General features: G+C 38.5%; 1 pseudogene; it reads right to left on the bottom strand.

Moving 5' to 3' along the window:
- LOC122646031 overlaps positions 1-19,850 on the bottom strand; it is a 41,979-nt pseudogene extending 22,129 nt beyond the window's left edge.
- Between the last annotated feature and the right edge of the window lie 377 nt (positions 19,851-20,227).

Raw genomic sequence — 20,227 nt, forward strand, 5'->3', positions numbered from 1 at the left:
TGTATCTGTAGTGAATGATACGTATCTCCAATACAATACGATACGTCTCTTAAAATCACCCTTCCGATACGACACTCGATACCGATACTTTAAACCTTGAGCATAATAATAATGCTACAAAAGAGGGGAAATTAAAAAAAAATAACAATTGGGCGCCTTGGTAGCCTAGACGACACCTAGGCAGGCACCTTGTCGCCTAAGCGCTTGGGCACCCCTTCACCACCTTGGGTTGCCTTGCCACCTTGACAATTATGGTTGGGATTGCAAAAATATATCAGGAATAGTTGTTATTCATAGGGCTTCCATTTTGCTTTGGCTTGTTCCGGAACGACGTTGACGTTCTGTAATTCTTGATTTTGGAGGGCATTTGGGGCCGATCTGTTCTCTGGGAGCATGAAATCAGACCGGATTTGCCAAACATAATTACACTCCCTTTTATTCCCGCGGAATAGAAATCAGCAGAATCAAGAATCAAGAGTGTTATCGAACGGGGCCTCAGGATATTTCAGGCAGCAATAACAGCAAACTGATTTGGTATATGAACAATGATTAGAAACTCTAACAGCAAACAGAAACCAGAGCTTGAAAACAGAATATAGAAGAGTGAAATCAGACTTGAAATAGGATTCTAAGAACTCAGTCCAAATATGAGATATTGAAACCGCAGGGTACTTTGGAACAAAAACCGAAAGCTTAATGTGAAATCCGATTTGAATTCCAGTGATTATAAGTTGAGTTTCAACGAATTTCTTGTTGGAATAGGAATTCAAGAAACTTGAAGGAAAACTGGGTTTTATGTATAGATCAGAACCGAAACATTATTGTTAGTTTAAACAAGAGGATAGCAATTTCAGACCATTAACTAGAAGTCGATTCAGAAACTAAAATATATGAACATAGTGGTGGTAAAAAATTAAGGCGACACCTACATGACCAAGGAGCCAATCCAGACAAAGCTGCCTGGACGCCTAGTGGATGCCTTGACAACTATGTATATGAATGAGAGAAAAGTGATGTTACTTGGAATCGATGGAAGAATTAGAGAAGAGGAGGAGGATAAGAACTACGCATCCCACTGGTAGAATCCCACCAGCCATCATTGCCATCCCACCAATAGTTTGTTGCATCTCACAACAGTTTCTTATTCTCACAGCAATAAGAGGCAAAATACAATACTCTATTCATCAAATTCGTGGGTAGGGCTGTAGCACTTTCCAACTTATATAAAAGACTCAAAACAAACTCAAACTCAAAAAAGGAGAGGCCTAAACCAATCCTGAACTGATAACGTAATATAAACTAATTAGGAAACTGACCGAAATAAAGATTAATTAAACTATTTCAGTAAATCCCGTATTCCTACCTCCTACTCAATTTATGCCCATTAAAGTGGCCTATTACAAAGAAAACTCATTGGACTAAAAGCCCAACACATATATAACCCAACCCAAGGATTATTTCCACTAAAATAAGCCCAATTCTGTGTTTTATCTGAATCAATCTCTTTGCCATTCAAACTCTCAAAGAAGTCCTAGATGTGGTAGGATAAATATTTGAGTCATAGCTTGGGCCTTAACAAAGTTCTGAGTTTTATCAGAATTTCTATAGAAGTAAGAGTTTGTTCTTATAAATATATTGCTGGTGGCAGTATTATAAAAATGTAATGGTTTATGGAATGGATAATTAGGGCCCTTGCTAAAGGTATGAGGGTGCTTGTGAAGCTCCCAGGGTCACAGCAAGGTGAGTCAGTGATGCTGTAATGCTGTTTTTCTTTCTAACTAGCGTACCTTATTGCTACTCCTACTCTTCTCCATTCTATCATCAGCTGAAGCTTCTGATAGGTCTGTTGTTGGAACTTCATCTATGGCTGCAGGTTTGATCAACTCCATAGTTTAATTTCATAATTTAGTTGCTGTTGTAATATCCTGCAACAAGGCCACAGTTCAAATAGACCTTTCAGTTGGTCTCATTTTGTGTTCCAATTTCACTTTTTGGTCAGTGTAACAATATCTTTCATTGCACAAGATATTGCTCCACTGTTTGATGCAAATTCTAAATTTTATTAAGCAAATGATGTAGGACCATGGAATAAGAACTCGCCGAGATCTTGGTAATATCTCGGTATTTTGAAATACTGAAACGAGATGATAGGCGAGATAGGAGAACTGCATTGTCTTGACCGAGACCACAGAGATCTCGGTGGTTTTGGTCATCTCGGTTCATGTGACCAAAATGATTTCACGTGTGATGCTTGCATAAAGTAGACTCGAGCTATTTATCCGGTTTCAGATAGTAGAAGTTTAATACCACTTGGTTTGATTCATTCTGATGTGTGGGGCCCCGCCCGTTGTGTTTCTACTTCTGGTTTCCTACTTTCCGGTGGTTTGTTACTTTTATCGATTGCTTTAATTGTACTATGTGGGTTTATCTCATGCATCAGAAGAATGATGTTTTATCCTGCTTTCAGTTATTTCATAAAATGGTTCAGTCACAGTTTGATGCCAAAGTGACAATTGAGGAGAGATAATGGGAAAGAGCACATGGAAGGGGATCATTTCAGAATTATCTGTCCACTCATGGGATAATACACCAGACATCTTGTATGGATATACCAGCCTAGAATGGTGTTGTGGAATGAAATAATCGGCATCTCTTGGAAGTAGCCAGATCGCTTATGTTCACCATGGCAGTTCCTCCTCGGTTTTGGGGTGATGCAGTTCTTTCTGCTGCTTACCTTATTAACCGGCTGCCTTCTCGAGTACTTGCAGGGCTACTCTTGAGGTATTATTGGGATCTTCTTCCTTTGTAGTGCCACCGAAGGTGTTTGGATGCGTTGTTTTTGCCAAAAATCATGATGTTAGTGGGAAATTAGTTCCCAAGTGACTTTGCTGCATTTTTTTTGGGTTATTCTGCTACTCAGAAGGGGTATAAGTGCTATCATCCACCTACCCAAAAATTACTAGTAACCATGGATGTAGTTTTTCGGGAATCTGAGGCCTATTTTTCCACCCATGAACCTCTTCAGGGGGAGTCTATAAGTGAAGAGGTGTCTCTCATTGAGTGATTGGTGGATGTTTTTGTGCCCACAGTTGAAGACACATCCATAGAACTTGAAGATGGTATGGCTGGAGCAGAACAGATTCAAGGGGAGCAGGAGCAGCCTTTACTTCAGGGGGAGCCTACTACCTTGAAGACCTTTTCTCGAGAAACATGGCATAAAAGAGCCACCACCACTGCTCCCACTCAATCGGCACAACCTGTTCCAAGTTCTCCTACTAGTAAGTCTAATCCTAATCCTACTCGACTTACCAATTGCTATTAATAAGCCCAAAGAACCTATACTAAACATCCTTTTTCTAACTTTGTTTCATATAGTTCTCTTTCTCTTTCTTTCCATGCCTTTGTTTCCTCTTTGTCCTCTGTTTCTATTCCTAACACCTAGCAGGAGGCATTAGCTAACTTAAGGTGGAAAGAAGCAATGAATGAAGAGATGAGTGCCCTACAAAAGAATGACACCTGGGATTTAGTGCCTCTTCCTCTAGGAAAGAAACCCGTTGGCTGCAAATGGGTCTTTGTTGTAAAACAAAAGGCTGATGGATCTGTGGAAAGATACAAGGCACGACTAGTGGCTAGAGGCTTTACCTAAACCTATGGGATTGATTATCAGGAAACGTTTGCCCCAATTGCCAAGATGAACACTGTCAAGGTAATCATTTCCTATGCTATTAACCAAGGATGGTATCTTCAACAACTCGATGTAAAGAATGCATTTCTTCATGGGGAGCTAGAAGAAGAAGTCTACACGGAAATTCGTCCTGGCTTTGTTGCCCCAAAAACACAAGGAAAGGTATGATGTTTGAAGAAAGCCTTATATGGTCTGAAATACTCCCCTAGAGCATGGTTCGGTCAGTTTCATAAAGCTATGGTGTCCATTGGATATAAACAGAGCAATGCTAACCATACTCTGTTTATCAAGAAGACGGGCCAACACATTACAGTCTTGATTGTTTATGTGGATGACATAGTCATCACTGGGAGTGATAGTGTTGAAATAGGGGAACTAAAGGTCTTTTGGGGACCAAATTTGAAGTAAAAGACCTAGGGAAGCTTTAATATTTTCTGGGAATAGAATTTGCTCATTCTGTGGAAGGTATCTCTCTCTCTCTCAGAGAAAGTATACACTTGATCTTTTATCTAACACTGGCATGTTGGGGTGTAAACCTGTTGATACACCATTGGAACCAAATACTCATTTAAAGAGTAAGGATGGAGAGCCAATGGATAAGGGCATCTATCAAAGATTGGTTGGGCGTCTAATATACCTATCCCATACATGGCCAGATATAGCTTTTGTAGTGAGTGTAGCTAGCCAATATATGCATGATCCTTATTCTACTCATCTGGAGGCAGGGTATAGGATTTTGAGGCATTTAAAGTCTTCTCTTGGTAAGAGCATACTTTTCTATCCTCACAATCATCTTCAAGTTGAGGTCTTCACTGATGCTGATTGCGCAAGGTGTTCGGATGACAGAAGGTCTACATCAGGTTATTGCCCTTTTGTATGAGGTAACTTGGTTACTTGGCGAAGCAAGAAGCAAACTGTTATTACTCGATCCAGTGTTGAAACCGAGTTTCGGGATATGGCCCATGGGATATGTGAACTCCTCTGGCTCCAAGGGCTTCTTCAAGACTTATGTGTTGCGGTTGATCTGCCTATGCGCCTTTATTGTGATAGTAAATCAGCAACAAGTATTGCAGATAATCAGACCAAGCATGTTGAGATTGATCGTCACTTCATCAAGGAGAAGCTAGAACAAGGAGTCATTTATGTTCCGTTTATCCAATCTAGTGAGTAGTTAGCTGATATTCTCACTAAGGGAATTAGTAATAAAAGTTTTTGTTCCATAGTTAGCAAGTTGGGCATGGTTGATATTTATGCACCAACTTGAGGGGGAGTGTTGTAATATGGGTTCAAGTGTATTTTTGTCGAAGGGGTATTTCAGTCCTTGTACTTATTCTAGAATATTCCTAATCTCATTATAAATAAAGTGGGGCTGTGATCATAATGTCACAAGCCATTCTCTCATTCTCAACATCATCCTTTGTTGATACTTATCCATTGTTAATACTTATCCACGAGGGACTAGAAACTCCCCCCCGCGTGAATTACGATAATACACTTACATAGAATCCTTAATTACAAGTATGCCCCCAAAATTACAATAATATCCTTATCTAGAAACCATAATTACAGGTATGGCCATCTAGTTAGATCAGCTCTTATTCTTCTCAATTCTTTTGCTAGAATTTGAAGCCCCACTTCTCCCAAGTGGAAATTACAATAATACCCCTCATATATAATCCTTAATTATAGTATGCCCCAAAAAATAAGATAATACCTTTATCTAGAACCCTAATTACGGGGATGCCCATCTAGTTAGGGATGCCCATCTAGTTAGTTCAGCTATTATTCTTCTCATTTTTTTTAGGCTTTGGATCACCATCAGTGAACTAGTGAATACACCATGCAATGCATCGTTATTAGAGAGAGAGAGAGAGACGTGTATGAGTGAATACTACTCAACTCAGCCTTATCCCAACTAAATGGGGTCGACTACATAGGATCCTTTTTATCCAATCAGCTCTATTCAAAGCCATATTTGTTACTTGTCTTAAGCTATGCTTGTCTTTCCTCACTTCTTCTCCTAGAGTCATTTTAGACCTACCCCTAGCTCTTTTAGCTCCTTCAATCTAAATCAAATCAAATCAAATCAACCCTCTTTACTGGAGCATTCAAAGGCCTCTGTTGTACATGTCCATGCCACCTCAAATGAATTTCTCGCAACTTATCATGTATTGGAGCTACTCCTAAATTAGATCTAATTTGTTCATTCCTTATTTTATCGTTTCTAGTTTTACCACCAATCCCTCTCAACATCCTCTTTTCAGCTACACAGTTTATTTGTATGTTGTTTCTTTATTGCCCAACATTCAGCTCCATACATCATTTCTGGTCATATAACTGTCCCATAAAATTTTCCTTTCTAAAGGAATATGTCGATCACACGGACACACCCCTCCACTTTATCTACCCTATTATAATTCTGTGTGACCATCTTCCATTTCTCCTTTATTAATGATCGAACCTAAATACCTAAAATTCTCACTTTTCGCTATCTTGTTATCATCAATTTTCACCACCTCATTTTCAGTCTTATTGTTACTAAAATTACACACCATATCTTTGTTTTTGTTCTTTTACCTCAAAACCTTTTAATTCCAGGGTTGATCTCCATAACTCCAACTTCGCATTTATCCTTGCTTTTGTTTCATCCACCAAGACAATATCATTAGCAAAAAGCAAGCACCAAGGGATCTGATCTTGAATGTCTCTAGTCAGCTCATCCATAAAAAAGGGCGTACGCAATGCACAAGACTCCCACCACTGCGGGGTCTGGGGAGGGTCATAATGTACGCAGCGTTACCCCTGCTTCACAGATTAGCACAAATATATACGGGCTTAGAGCTGGTCCTTGATGTAAACCAATTGTAATTGGAAATTCACTACCCTGTCCTACCACAGTTCTTACACTAGCCACTACATCATTATGCATATCTTTAATCATGTCCACAGATTTACTCAACCTATTTTCTTCTTACATTCTCTAATCTTTCCGTTAATCTCCTAAGGAAATAAATAGCTTCACGTGTACAAGTGAATGAGAAGGATAAGTCAGGATGAGATATTTAAGAGAGGACAGAGTAAAAGAAGGAAACGGATTAGATGACAGGATTTGGGTTAGGATATGTTTTCTTAGTTTTCATAAGGGTTAACCAAGGACAAGTTACAAAATATTATCTCTTGGTTTTATTCTTTTGGAAGGAAAAAAAAAAGGCCAAAAAAATAAGTGGATTTGCCATTAGGTGAGAAGCATTCTAACCGATATCCACTCACTTTAATATAGAGTTTTGCTGGATTAAGCCTCTGGTCGGTACAGTTATTGTGCATGCCCAAAACTGATCAGAATCTGGTCCAGGCCTATTCAACTTCAATTTTATGGAGAGCAAGATCAGAAAGGTCTTCTGATCACTTTTTCAGGTCTCGACCTGATTAGTTCCGATTTGAGAGATTTCTTCCACTTTCTCTGCATCTCTCTAAACTCTGTGAGTGCTGTTCCAGCCATATTTAGTGCCTTTTGGCCACCAAATTTGTCCAAATTTATTTTTGCCATTTTTATTTGTATTGTTTTTTATACTCCCTTAATGTATACAAGTGCTCTCAGAGTCATAGTTATCAAGGCGTCACCATGGCGTCCAGGCTCCTTGGTCGCCTTGGATGCCTTGGGCGCCATGGCGGGCGCCTTGCCACCATGGCAGTGTCGCCTTGAATTTTGCCCCTCGAAAACGCCATTGTCACTTTCCCGCCTTGATAACTATGCTCAGAGTTGTTCAGTAGGATAGCATTTTCCAGGGGCAATTCTAAAACAGTAACCAGCCATGACACTTCTCCCTTTAGGTTACTAGTGTATTTTGGCATGTTTTCCAAAAGCAATGACACAATGTATGTACAATTAGTTATAACATTACATACTCTTTGTGTACAATCTTTTTTGTTTTAGGACTTATAAGTTACAATAGCAATAAAGTCATCTTTACATATCAGAGAGAGAACAGTAAAGGGATATCATGCAAACAACAATGCCATTGACAAAAAATTTGAAAATTTTAGTGGCTTTTCTTTCTTTTTTATACAGTTGAGGTACTATTAGCAATAACCAATTTTTCTATCAGAAAGCAATAGACAACACAAAACTACCAAAAACAATAACAGCATCATCATAATCCAAGATGAGCAAGCATGCAACATAAAGGTCAGATGTTAACAAAACAGATCATTCAAACAGAGTCTAATGTTGAGCTAACATTTAACATAGTTTTACAAACTATCAGACTTGCAACTCTGTGGCTTCAGCAGCTTTGTTTCTGGAGACAAGCAGCTAACAGCACTGTAAAAACAATCAGACATGCAAATGCATGACATTGCCAGCTGGGCTACTTCTACAATTCTGCTCTTGAACAACAGAACTGTAATCGGTGTCCTTGAAAATAATAGCATAAAACTGGTCCCTGAAAATTAGTTATTAAAGAAAGCCTAAGGAACCTCACAGTTTCTTTTGCAGCAGACATCGCAAGGAAACCAGCGCCCATTTCAACTTCCTGCAACCCAACAACTACAATGCCAATGTATGTTGCTGCAGAACCTAACCAAGATATAAGTGAGTCAGGAGAGGCTCTTCCTTGCCCAACATTCCAAGTACCGGTCAGTATTTTCACATTTTCTAGCTTTCTATATTGCAGTTCTTTGCTTGCCAATTCTGATCGCAATATATTGTCAAGTGGACTAGGAGATTTAATGCTCCAGCCACGAATACCACCATGGTTAGCTAATGTAAAGGCATAACCAATCCCAACAGCTATTTTTATAACAGGACCATTGTGAGCAACCCATCCTCCAAGTAGCTTGCCCTCGAGATCCAGCAGTTGAATAGTGCCACTCGCATAGCCTACCCATACCCGTGACCCAAAAGTACAAAAGCAATGAACAGAAGAAGAGTGGTGTTGGAAATCATGTAACCTATTTCCATTTCCATCCCACTGCACAATTAAGCCACTTGAACATCCAGTCCAGATCATTCCATCTATTGTGTGGATTAGTGCTTCAGTTTTTTTCTCTTCTCCAAATGCCCCTTTCGCTGCAACTCGACGAACAGCATCAGCTGCTCCCATCAAAGCATTACGTGAGCGTTGCAAGAAACCAAAGGTACTTTGTGATTTCTCTTTCTTGGACGTGGTAACAAACTTTGTCTTCACCTCATCTTCAACAGATGAATCCAGCGATGACGACAAGTCAACACGGTTCTCAATTTGTCCATCTACATTAAATACTTTCAGCAGTTCTCTTGTACGAGCATCCCTGGTGAGAAAGATGATGCATCAATTTTTTTCCCGCATAACTTAGAATCAGAAAGATGTTAGTGGAGAACAAAAGAAAAATAACAGGTTAGTTAAATCTTTGCTTGAGGGGAGGGGTAGTAAAAACAATGACGGACTATCTAACCTTCACCATGCAGGTGAAATTGCTTATACTTCGAGGTTGTCATTGTCGTACTACTTAATTCAATACCTACCAAATATGTAGATGAAATCAACCCTCCCATATACTGAGTATTTTTAAGATATGAGGTCTAGGGGGTGCATTTATTAGGAAGATATGATGAGCAAATTTACAATACAGCCAAGATATATACAAGAATTACATATCTACTCAAGAATTTAACACTGAAACACAGGCCGTAGAACCCTAATGATATTTGTAGTAGTGAATGTATGAATAATGCTTTACCCCCAAAAAAAAATGGAATGTATAAATAATGCCAGAGGTTTTTTATGTAGCTTATCAAGATTCCATTTTAATCATGTCTGAGATATAGATAAGACAGTAACAAATTAATTGATCCAGTATTAACCTTTTGCTTTTTTTTTTTCTGCAAACTATCACAAATAAGTCAGACTGACAAAGCTCAGAATCAAAAGATGCATCATGTAATCTTGAGAAACAACATAGAACTTCATTTTCTTTCACATCCAAGATACAAATGTTACAAAAATGAATGTACAACTGTTCCAGAAATAATATGATGAAAATATGAAACTTAAAGATTTTTATTTTTTATTTTTGCAAGATTGTTCCAGAGAAAAATGAAAACATACAAAACTGAGAAGTAGTTTTTGAGTCTATTTTATAACACAAAAATAGATGTAACTTGGAAAATTTTTAAGGTGAAGACATACCACAATGCAAAGGACAGGTGCCCAGCACTCCAAACTTTTGCTTTAACATTATCAGATAACAGATACTTCACATCTGAACTAGATATGGAGCAAACACCATTAACAGTGACTTGACTCTTTAAGTCAATAAAAGACCTTTCTACTAGTAAAGTAGCAGTGACATGACTCTTATAAGACCTTTCTACTTGTAAAGTAGCCATTGTTCTTTCCTCCATTGACAAGAAAAGAGATTTTTCTATGGATTCCCAAGGCCATATCTTGATAACACCACCCTCTCCACCTGTCCATAGATCGCCTGATTCCAAAGGAACAAAAAAGTCAAGAAAGTTCATGAGGTGAATATAAATTAGTCGATACAAACAATAACTTTCACAGTAGTTCTGTGTTATACTTCAGTCATGAGAACAAGAAATGACATGGATAATAATTGATGCAAAAGCCAATGGGACAAATAGTTATAAATCAAGCCATATCGGACCTTCGATACGTATCTGTTTTGGCCCTTATTGATACATTACAGAACTGATATATAAAATATTTATGCACAAAACTGTATCGAACTAATATAGGCCAATACAGTTTGATACGGACTGATATACTCAATACATAGGCTGCCAAAACCCAAAGATCCTAGTTTTTGAAAGAAAACATCTTCCTACTCTGATTTTTTGCCAAAATATAAGTGGGAATCTCATCTCACATCAAAAACAACCTTAGGGGAGTGATTAAACAAGAAGAATTTTACATTAAAACTCATCAAAGTGGAGATCAAACATCCGCCACAGGTTGAAGTATGTACAAAATTTTGATTTTTTTTGGCTCAAATCCTGGCTATTCTTGCTTGTTTTTGCCTAAGTATCACAGCAATAAAAAATAATAAAAAAGCTAACATAGATCTATGGCTTCTTTTTTTTTTTGGGGGGGGGGGGGGGGGGAATAGGGAGGGGGGAAGGTACCAGCCAGGAGACTCAAACTCGAGACCTCCTGGTGAGCATGGGCATGAAGCGCACCACAGCTCACCAACTGCACTAGGCAGCTGTTGGTACATAGATCTATGCATTTATTTATGAAACACAATAGAAAAAAGTGCATAATTAGGGATTGTGGTCAAATTAAAAAAGTGCATAAGTAGGGATTTTTTTCCTTCTTTTTTTTCCCTCTACAAATAATAAAAAAATGATAAAATTGCATAATTAGGGAGATTTGGACCGTCTTGAATTATTTGTGATTTATAAAGGTGCGAAGCCGTTTGAAAGAATTTCCTTATGTTAACAAAGTGAGAGCCGAGTACTTCACTTGATGGAAGCACGCAAACGCGCCTCAACCGTCTTATCCTCCTGGGTGAATGAGAAGACCGACTTCGATACACCAGGAAGTGGGACGCTCAAAGCATTTTATTAGCCGATAACGTACATTTAACCACTATATCCAGAGACTTGGTCAACTTCTCAACCGTGCCATTGAGGGATGGATGTCAAGCTGGTCAATTACATCTCAACAATGGTACCCTACGCATGAGAGTACCTATCATTCATGAGTAATGCATCAATATGTTTACTGCTAAGTACTTCTTGTTAACGGTGATTATTACTTCAGGTTTGTTTAATATGTTACTAGTAGAGTGGTAGAATGGTTAATATGTATGCTAGTTAATATTTAGTAGTATGTCCAATATATAAAAACTTAGATATTGCTTGAATAGTTTGGACCTTAAGGTTTACTTTATGCTAGTATCCTCAGACATAAATAAATTTTTTTTTTTCAAATCTTCTTACTTAATTGTTTCGTATTTCTTAAAACTTATTAGTAGGTTTGAAATTGCACTTGCCAGTGAAGATTTGAATAAAAAAGATGCCGCTAAGATAGAGACAACCTGACATCGATTGAATCTCATTATTTAGTTCTTATTTATGATGCAGTATGCTTAAAAACACTAGTTTTGCATATTGCTTGAATAGTTTGGACCTTTAAGGTTTACTTTAGGCTAGTATCCTCAGACATAAATAGATTTTTTTTTTTTTTCAAACCTTCTTACTTAACTGCTTCGTATTTCTTACAACTTATTAGTAGGTTTGATATTGCACTTGCCAGTGAAGATTTGAATAAAAAAGATGTCGCTAAGATAGAGAGAACCTGACATCGATTGAATCTCATTATTTAGTTCTTATTTATGATGCATTATGCTTAAAAATACTAGTTTTGCATGTACCATAAGCATATCCAGCATCTCTTCAATATGTCACCAGGATGTCTCTTAAAATCAGCTTTTGGATATGCTACCTGATAACAATAATTTAAACCTTTGCTTTGACATGGTCAATTTTTTTCTTTCTTAACAAGATCATATCTTGAGAAAACAAGGTGTAACAATGCAAATTATGATGTACAAACTAGCATGGCTCCAATTACAAAACAGCTGGAATGTAGTGGGTAATTTATAAAAATAATAATAATAAAAACCCTGATCTGTTCTGATGTGCACCAAATGAATTGATGCACAGCATTAACATTGAATATTCACATGATCTTCAGTAACAAATGAATTGATACATAGCATTAACACTAAATATTCAAACGATCTTCAGTAACAAACATATTACACAGCTTAAAGATGAATAAACTGGTGTTTATACACATAACATCCAAACACCCACAGACAAACAGGGAAGGAGCCAGGATTTTTTATAAGGAGAGCATGCTTTAGAAGCCACAAAAAAGCATAAACGTCTCAACAACAACAAAAAATAATACTCAATGCTGGATTTCAATTGTTTTGTCTAAAATGAATTAAAATAGGAAAAACATGGAATCTTTTGTTGTTGGTTTTATACTGTCGTATGTAGTTTGTTTTGCTCTCAATAAATTCCATTATCCATTAAAATCCAAATTATATCTCATATCTCTCTCTTTTTCCAAAAGAAAATAGATCAGTAAATAAATAAAATTATTAATCTAAATCCAATTAAACAGAATCCAAATCAGATCAGACTCGGGTTTTTTGGTTCCATTTACATTTCTATATATAGCTTTGCTTTCAGCAAGGTTGTGGTTCCACTTATTGATGCAGATGCACCAGTCTGGCTGGACAAACAAGATCCAGTTTGGGAGCCCAGGCCAAGAAGAACTAAGCTGAAAAAGTTGACCGTCTCTTCAATCATGGTGTAAAGTCTTGATATGCAAAGAGTAATCCAGTCCAATACATATCAAGATTGGCCAAGTCTATACAATATAGAACCGATATATAAAACTTTTCATCTACAGAACTGTTGATACATAAAACTTTTCATGTACAGAACAGTATCAGACCGATGCACTCTATACACAGGCTGCCAAACCCAAAAAAAAACCCAGTTTTTTAAAGGTAAAATTCATCCTATTCTGATTTTTTTTTTTTCCCCAAAACCTAAGTGGATCCTATCTAAACTAAAAACAACCTAGGATTATAGGAAGAGTGACTATACAAGAAAAAAATTTGCACTTGCCAATGAAGATTTGAATCACATAGATTTTTCTAATCCTTTTGCTTAATTGCTTCTTATTACTGATAAATTATTAGTAAGTTTGATATTGCACTTTCCAATGAATGTTTGAATCACAAGGTTTCCGCAAAGCATAGAACAAGGTTTCGACAAAATTTCACGAAACCAACCCAAATGTCTCGGTTTTGTAGGCTCTCAAAATGAAACAGCCTGCAATATGAAGAATTGAAATGTTTTGACCGAAATTTCGCAGTTCGGCAAAATTTTGACCATGTTTTGAGTTTCGGTATCATTTCACTAGTTTTGACTCCAAAGAACGAAACTTCCTAGAAAACCCAGTTTTTGTGATTTTAGGCCAAATTACACTCCCGTATCTTTGTAATGAACCATGAATAACATTTAATAATTATGAAACGGTTTCTAAGTTTATGTTTATTCAATCCTAAAACATATTTTAGTTGTTTTAATTGAATCATGTGTATTCTAGTACTAAATTTTGTGTATACAGCATCGTACAACATACCAGGTACACTAGCAACCTAGATCCAAAGCCAAACTACCATTTTGCATGTGTTTTTTTACAATCTAAGGGTTCCACTATGTTTAAAGGGCCCAAAATAGGGTTTCCTAGAAGCTTTGGGAACTAATTTGACCATTTGGGTCACGAAACCAATAACCGTCGACCAAAATTTTGTGGTTTCATGAAATATTTCAGTTTCGAGCCTGGTCAAAACCAGGCTTAAAACCGAAAACTTGAACCTAGCCGCAAAGATAGAAATAACCTGACATTGGTTGCTTATCATTATGTATTGCTTGTCTATGGAGTACAATGCTTAATAACACCAGATTTCCATGTATCATAAGCATATCAAAGTATCAAGTGTATCTAGCATCTCTTAGTGTCTCTCTGATACCTCTCCAAAACGTCTCTTAAGGCAAGATTTTCGATACGCTGACCGATACCGATACTTGATACCTTAGTTCTAGTAGGGATAGACAGGTAATTTTAGTAAAGTTTGGATGCTAATAGTGTAATAATAGCTAAGTTAGAGCTTTTTGTGGTCGACAAGTATTTAAGGTTTTGAGTTAGAATAGGACTGTTGAGAACTGGTGGTAGAAGTCCAAATTGAGTTCAAAACATTTGTTTCAGTTTTAAATTGTAATAGGGAGTTCAAGTCCGAGTTGATTTTTGTTTCGCAAATAGATAAATGTACCCCCCCTCCAATTAGAGTTGAATGAATAGAGATTTCTGAGTTTTGACTGCGGGTTGCTTCTTGTAGGAAATCATCTATTCAAGTTTGGATTATACATCCCTCTGATTTCTTCTTAATCATAATCCATCTCAGGTCAGATCTTCAATTGATATCTCTCCTCTGATTCTCTCATTTTTCCATTGTTTCTTCCTTGCTTCTAAAGTTGGGTGGATCCTCTGTTTACAGTCAAGCTTCAGTTTGCTTGATCTGTTCATCCTAGTTCTGTTTCTTTCCAGATTTGATACTTAAGACTCTGTTACTGATGTTGAAGTGTGTCTCTGTTTGGGGGTCCTGGATGTCCATGGACCTTGTACTATGGGATCATGTCTAGGTAGCTTAGCTAGGTTATGTTTTATCTTTCCAATTGTAATTAGACTTGTTAGGTTAGTTAAGTGTTTTGTTTCTAGTTTACTTTAGTTGTAGTTGTAATAGGTCTTTACTTCAGTTGTAATTGTAATAGGTTTTTGACTCTAAATAGACAGTCTATTAAGAGTCGATTTTCATTAATATAAATGTGCTGCTCACAATAGAAATTCTATTCTATCGTGTTCAGCCTTCTTCTCTCTCTCTCGATCTTCTCCATCTTCTTCTCCTTACCTCTATCTCTGATTGTTCAGGCTTTGATATTATAATCGTCATGGTTACATTGATATTGTGAGTTACTTTGATGCTGATTGGCCTGGTGCTGCCAACAATCGTACATCGACCACCGGATATTTTACATTTGTTGGTGGTAATCTTGTGTCTTGGAGGAGTAAGAAGAAGACTAATGTGGCTCGGTCGTGCAGAGGCTGAGGATAGAGATATGACTCATAATACAATGTAGTTGATGTGGTTGAAGTCCCACCTATAAGAATTGGGGTTCCGACCTGCGTTTCTTAGTGGTTGTTCCAAGCTGGGTATGGGAGATATATATACTCCAGCTTGAGGGTGAGTGTTGAAGTGTGTCTGGGTTTGGTGGTCCATGGATGTCCATGGACCTTGTACCATGGGATCATGTCTAAGTAGCTTAGCTAGTTCTATGATCTTTCCTATTATAATTAGACTTGTTAGGCTTAGTTAAGTGTTTTATTTCTAATTTACTGTAATTGTAATACATCTTTAGTTGTAATTGTAAATTGTAATAGGTCTTTGACTCTTAGTAGACAGCCTACTAAGAGTCGATTTTCATTAATATAAATAAGTGTGCTGCTCATGATAGATATTCTATTCTATCATGTTCAGCCTTCTTCTCTCTCTCTCTCTCTCTCAATCTTCTCCATCTTCTTCTTCTCTTCTCCTTACCTGTCTCTGGTTGTTCAGGCTTTGATATTATTTCAACTGATACCTCTGGAAATCTACGATCGATTTCTAGCTTTCAAATCTGAAATTACAGAATTAAATCCAAATACTGTTTCTGAGTTTTCTCTGCAACAGAACTTTTGCACCATTCAAGTTTCATTAAAATATTATTTTCCTGGCTTGGACCATTCAAAAGACTTGAGCAACTCCTTGACCAAGTTACAGCTGTTGAGCTATGGTTGTCATTGTTATCAACACTGTCTGTTGAAGTGCAGTGCAGTGGCAGATGTGGCAGCTAGGGAGTTATGACTGGGATCAGCAGCTTCACAAATTTTTGGGCTGTCCTTGAGTTGGAATTTGAAGGAACTCATAACATGAGAAATAAGGATCTTTAAGTCAGCTTTCCAAGAAAATTTGATTCACATCAATCCAATATCAGAGTGGGAAGTTATGGCATGATATTCTAGCATGGCGCGTGTAAGCTAAAGGTAGCAGTGTCTACACATCAGTCAGGTTCAAGCGCGGCTGTGGCGTCCGTGCATTGCTCCTTAGTTGGAGGTGTCTTCATTACAAATGCAGCCTTGAGTCAGCGTTACGTCAGAAAAAGAATCGGTCCATCAGAGTTCGGACAAGAAAGACATGGTCATTTCCGTAGAAGTGTGCAATCTGCCCAGTACAGACATTGATCGACTTCTGTGAGTCAGTGACGGACGTCCGTGAGGTATCTTTCGTGACAACAGAGACTGATGTTTTTGGAGTCCTTGTTCCACAGACTTCCATGGAGATTGAACGGACTTCCGTGCGGGGAGCATTTACTGTTCCACGCTAGTGTTGTCAACTCATGATTGGTTTGGCTCATGTTACTTGGATGGAGTCTTGAGCATCTTCCAAGCAGAATTAGAGGGCATGCTATTTCTATGAAAGTTGTCGATTTTTTAGTCTACTTTCAGATGCAAAAAAGAATCACCACAATTGGAGCTATACATAGGGTGTTATGCCTTCTGGACTGAGCCAAGGTCAGTCTACCAAACAGCAACCGGTCTGAACCAGATGGTTGGACCATTCACGGGATTGGGGCTATTGTTGGCTTACTTAATGAAGTTTTTAGGACTTCATTCACATCTCTTCAAGAACAAAAGGAAGAAGAGAAATAGGAGAGAGAAGGGTTATTGCATTAACTCACTCCACCTACCATTCTTGAGTGGCTCGTTGTCACATTGAATGCTTGGAGAAAGGCAGTTGAGCTTTTATGAGAAGTTGAGAACCTAGAGAGGGTTTTGCAAAAAAAGAAGAGAAGAAGAAAGGGGTCCCACAAGCAAATGTCCACTTGACGATTCAAGTTTCTCATACCAAAGGGTTAGTTGAAGATTCTAGTGACCATCAAAGTAACAGTCGATGACTCAAAGCTTCCCAGAGTACCAGGATTCAAAACAGAGCAAGGGTTGTAAGGGTTTCTACCTATGGCTTGTTTCATATGTATTGAAGTACTCATTATGTGCTAGACCTAGGTTGTATATTGTTGAATAACTAGACTAGCTTGTGCTTGCATTGTAAGGCAAAGTTATAAGCCCATTATGATTTTTGTATTGGGGTGTTCAGTAGGTGTTGGACACGGGGGTTGTAGCTCCCTGGTAGTTATAGCTACCTAAATCTTAGCGTTGTAGCGCTTTCCTAGTTGTATGCTGGGAAAACAGGGGTAGGTGCTTCTAGTCAGTTGTAGCTGACTAAAAGTAGTGTATTGAGCATATACGAAGCCCAATTGAGACATTTCTCCGTGGATGTAGGCATGTGCCGAGCCACGTAAAAATTCTGTGTTGTGACTGGTTGCTTGTGATTTGTTTGTGTGGATACATGGAGAGCTTTTTCTACAGGATGGATGTGCACACCGGGTAGATCTTGCCATAGGGTTGTGTGTGCAGTGGTTGAGAGGCAAGGTGTGTCATGCGACTGTGTGTGTTTGCAGGATGATCTGTGGTTGAGTGAGTGCCAGGGCAGAATCACTAAGTCAGCCAAGCTAAAAAGGGAAAAGGTTTCAAACACTGATTCAACCACCCCCACCCTCCCCGTGTCGGCCAGTGGTCAACAACAGCTTGGTTAATTTGGCTTCTAAAGAGTTAAAGTTAATGAATTCATGCCCTGGACTAGTGGACTCTCTCAAACACATAATCAACACCCAAGTTCATTTTCTGTAAACAGTTATTGCCAAATTTTCCCAACCTCATAGAGTCATAGCTATAAATATCTAACTAAAATTAGATCCTTAAGCAAATGACAAAAAAGAACTATATGCCCTTCAAAAGAAACTGTAAGCTTCTCACACGTTTCAGAGACCCATCATTTTTTGTTGAATCTGAATTTTACATTGTTGGTCGGTTCATCCCTTAGCAAGGGATGGAGCATCAAATTACTTCGAAGATAATGCAGAATTCCTTACTCAAACAATTTAACTAGCAAATCAAGTCTGTTTCTTATGGAAGAATAGAAATCACATGGTTTATGTCTAAGGTTTGAAGGGCACTCCCCAGCTAGAACCTGTATTGAACTTTTCAAGTGTTTTGTTTGGCACTCATAAGAGACATTACTTGAAATTTAATATATTTCAGTCAATTGAAAGATTTATATAATGTTTATTCTTCAGATTTTTTCTACAGCTTCAAAGGAGACAAGTTTGGACCATGCATCCAAATTGATATATGCATGCACTAATGACTTGAGGGAATTCCATACCATATTAATGCCATTAAGGAAACATTTCCATGGAAATAATTAGCTAGTTCAGAGATATGCAAATTTTGAAGGTAGGTAGCCAACCCATTGCATACTGCCAATGTAAACCACCATACCATGAAGTAAACTAACAAAAACCCCTAAATGTTTCAATTTGATAGGAATTTTTTTGGTCTTCTGTACTGATTAATTCAATTGCCATACTGAAATCAGACTATTGACAATCATATACAGATTTTTTGCCATTCTTCACGGTTAAACTTTTTTCCCAGTATCAAATTTGTTTGTATGGTCTGGGTTCCAGACTTTCCACTGCAAATTGAATAAAGAAGTCCAACAATATTTCAATAGAAGATTGATAAAATACAATAGACTACGAGTCCATGGAGAACCACTGACCGTAAGAAGACATAACCATTGATAGAACAGGACCCCGATGAGCCTGCCAAGTGAGAACTTCCTTGAAAGGATTCCCATCCAATGGCTGATCCATCTTCCATGACCTAATCTTTCCATCCTTATGCCCTGTCCAGATCAACCTATTCCCAGCATCCACAACCAAACAGACCGTGGGCACTGTTGAAGCCGATTCAAAGAACGGTGCTGCCTCTTCATCCCCTCTTCTTACCCTACCCCCAACACCATAACCGGACCCATAAACATCCGAAAAATTCCAAAACCTCACCCCAGATTCTTGCCCAGCCCATAATTGTGTCTCAGTACAAGCAATTGTCCTCAGAAACCCACCCACCTGTGTCTCCCTCAATGGATGAGGCCTCAATTCCAAGTTCGGCGGCCGGCCCGGATGAATTACAGCACGAACCGGCAATCTAAAGATCCCATTTCCGCCGCCGCTGGCGATAAACTCCGGTAATGAGGTTCGCCGGAGCTCCCCTGAAGAATCCGACGACTGCCCTTCCAAGAATTGGTTCATGTAGTCGGGCCGTTCCCCGGGGCTGCCCAATGAGCCAATGAGGGAGGCTGGAAAACCTCCGAGATTCCCATACGGGTACATTTCGTCATCGGAGGAATCATAGAATCGATCGATGTTCTTGGTAATCCCACCTTCATCGAGGCTGTGTTTTCTCACAGTATTTCGTTTCTGTATTGGGGGAATGCCCAGTTGTTGACTGTATGATTGAGTCTTCCGGTGTGGGGTGGTGCTGGTCACTGTCTCTGTGAGGTCACCTTCTTCCTCGATCCGTTCATCCATTAAAGATCTCTGAAGAACCAATCCTGAAACTCACAAACACAAGAACACACACACACACACACACACACACACAGAGCTTCCGGAGACTCAGGCGAAGCTTATTGAAAGCTAACGGACGGAAATGTCTACTTGCAGCTTTCAATTCACGGCCCCTAATAAGATATTTGCTTTTATTTCTTTCCCGGGGATTTTTTGGGTTCGTGTAGCTAAGTTGCATCACCCTCGGTGTAGCCTCACCCTCTATCTTAGTGCACGCGTATACCCTACACCCGCGTATTCAGCTTTGTTGGATACTTAGTCTGATCCTTTGTCGGGTACATGTCTACATGACAAATGGAGAACCAAAAGCATTTTAGACAAAATAAACCAACAGCGAAAATCGGATCCTTATCTCCTCCAATTCCCTGTCCGGCCCAAGTCCC

Source organism: Telopea speciosissima, chromosome 11 (genome assembly GCF_018873765.1).
Source record: "Telopea speciosissima isolate NSW1024214 ecotype Mountain lineage chromosome 11, Tspe_v1, whole genome shotgun sequence".
In the NCBI taxonomy this organism is placed as follows: Eukaryota; Viridiplantae; Streptophyta; class Magnoliopsida; order Proteales; family Proteaceae; genus Telopea; species Telopea speciosissima.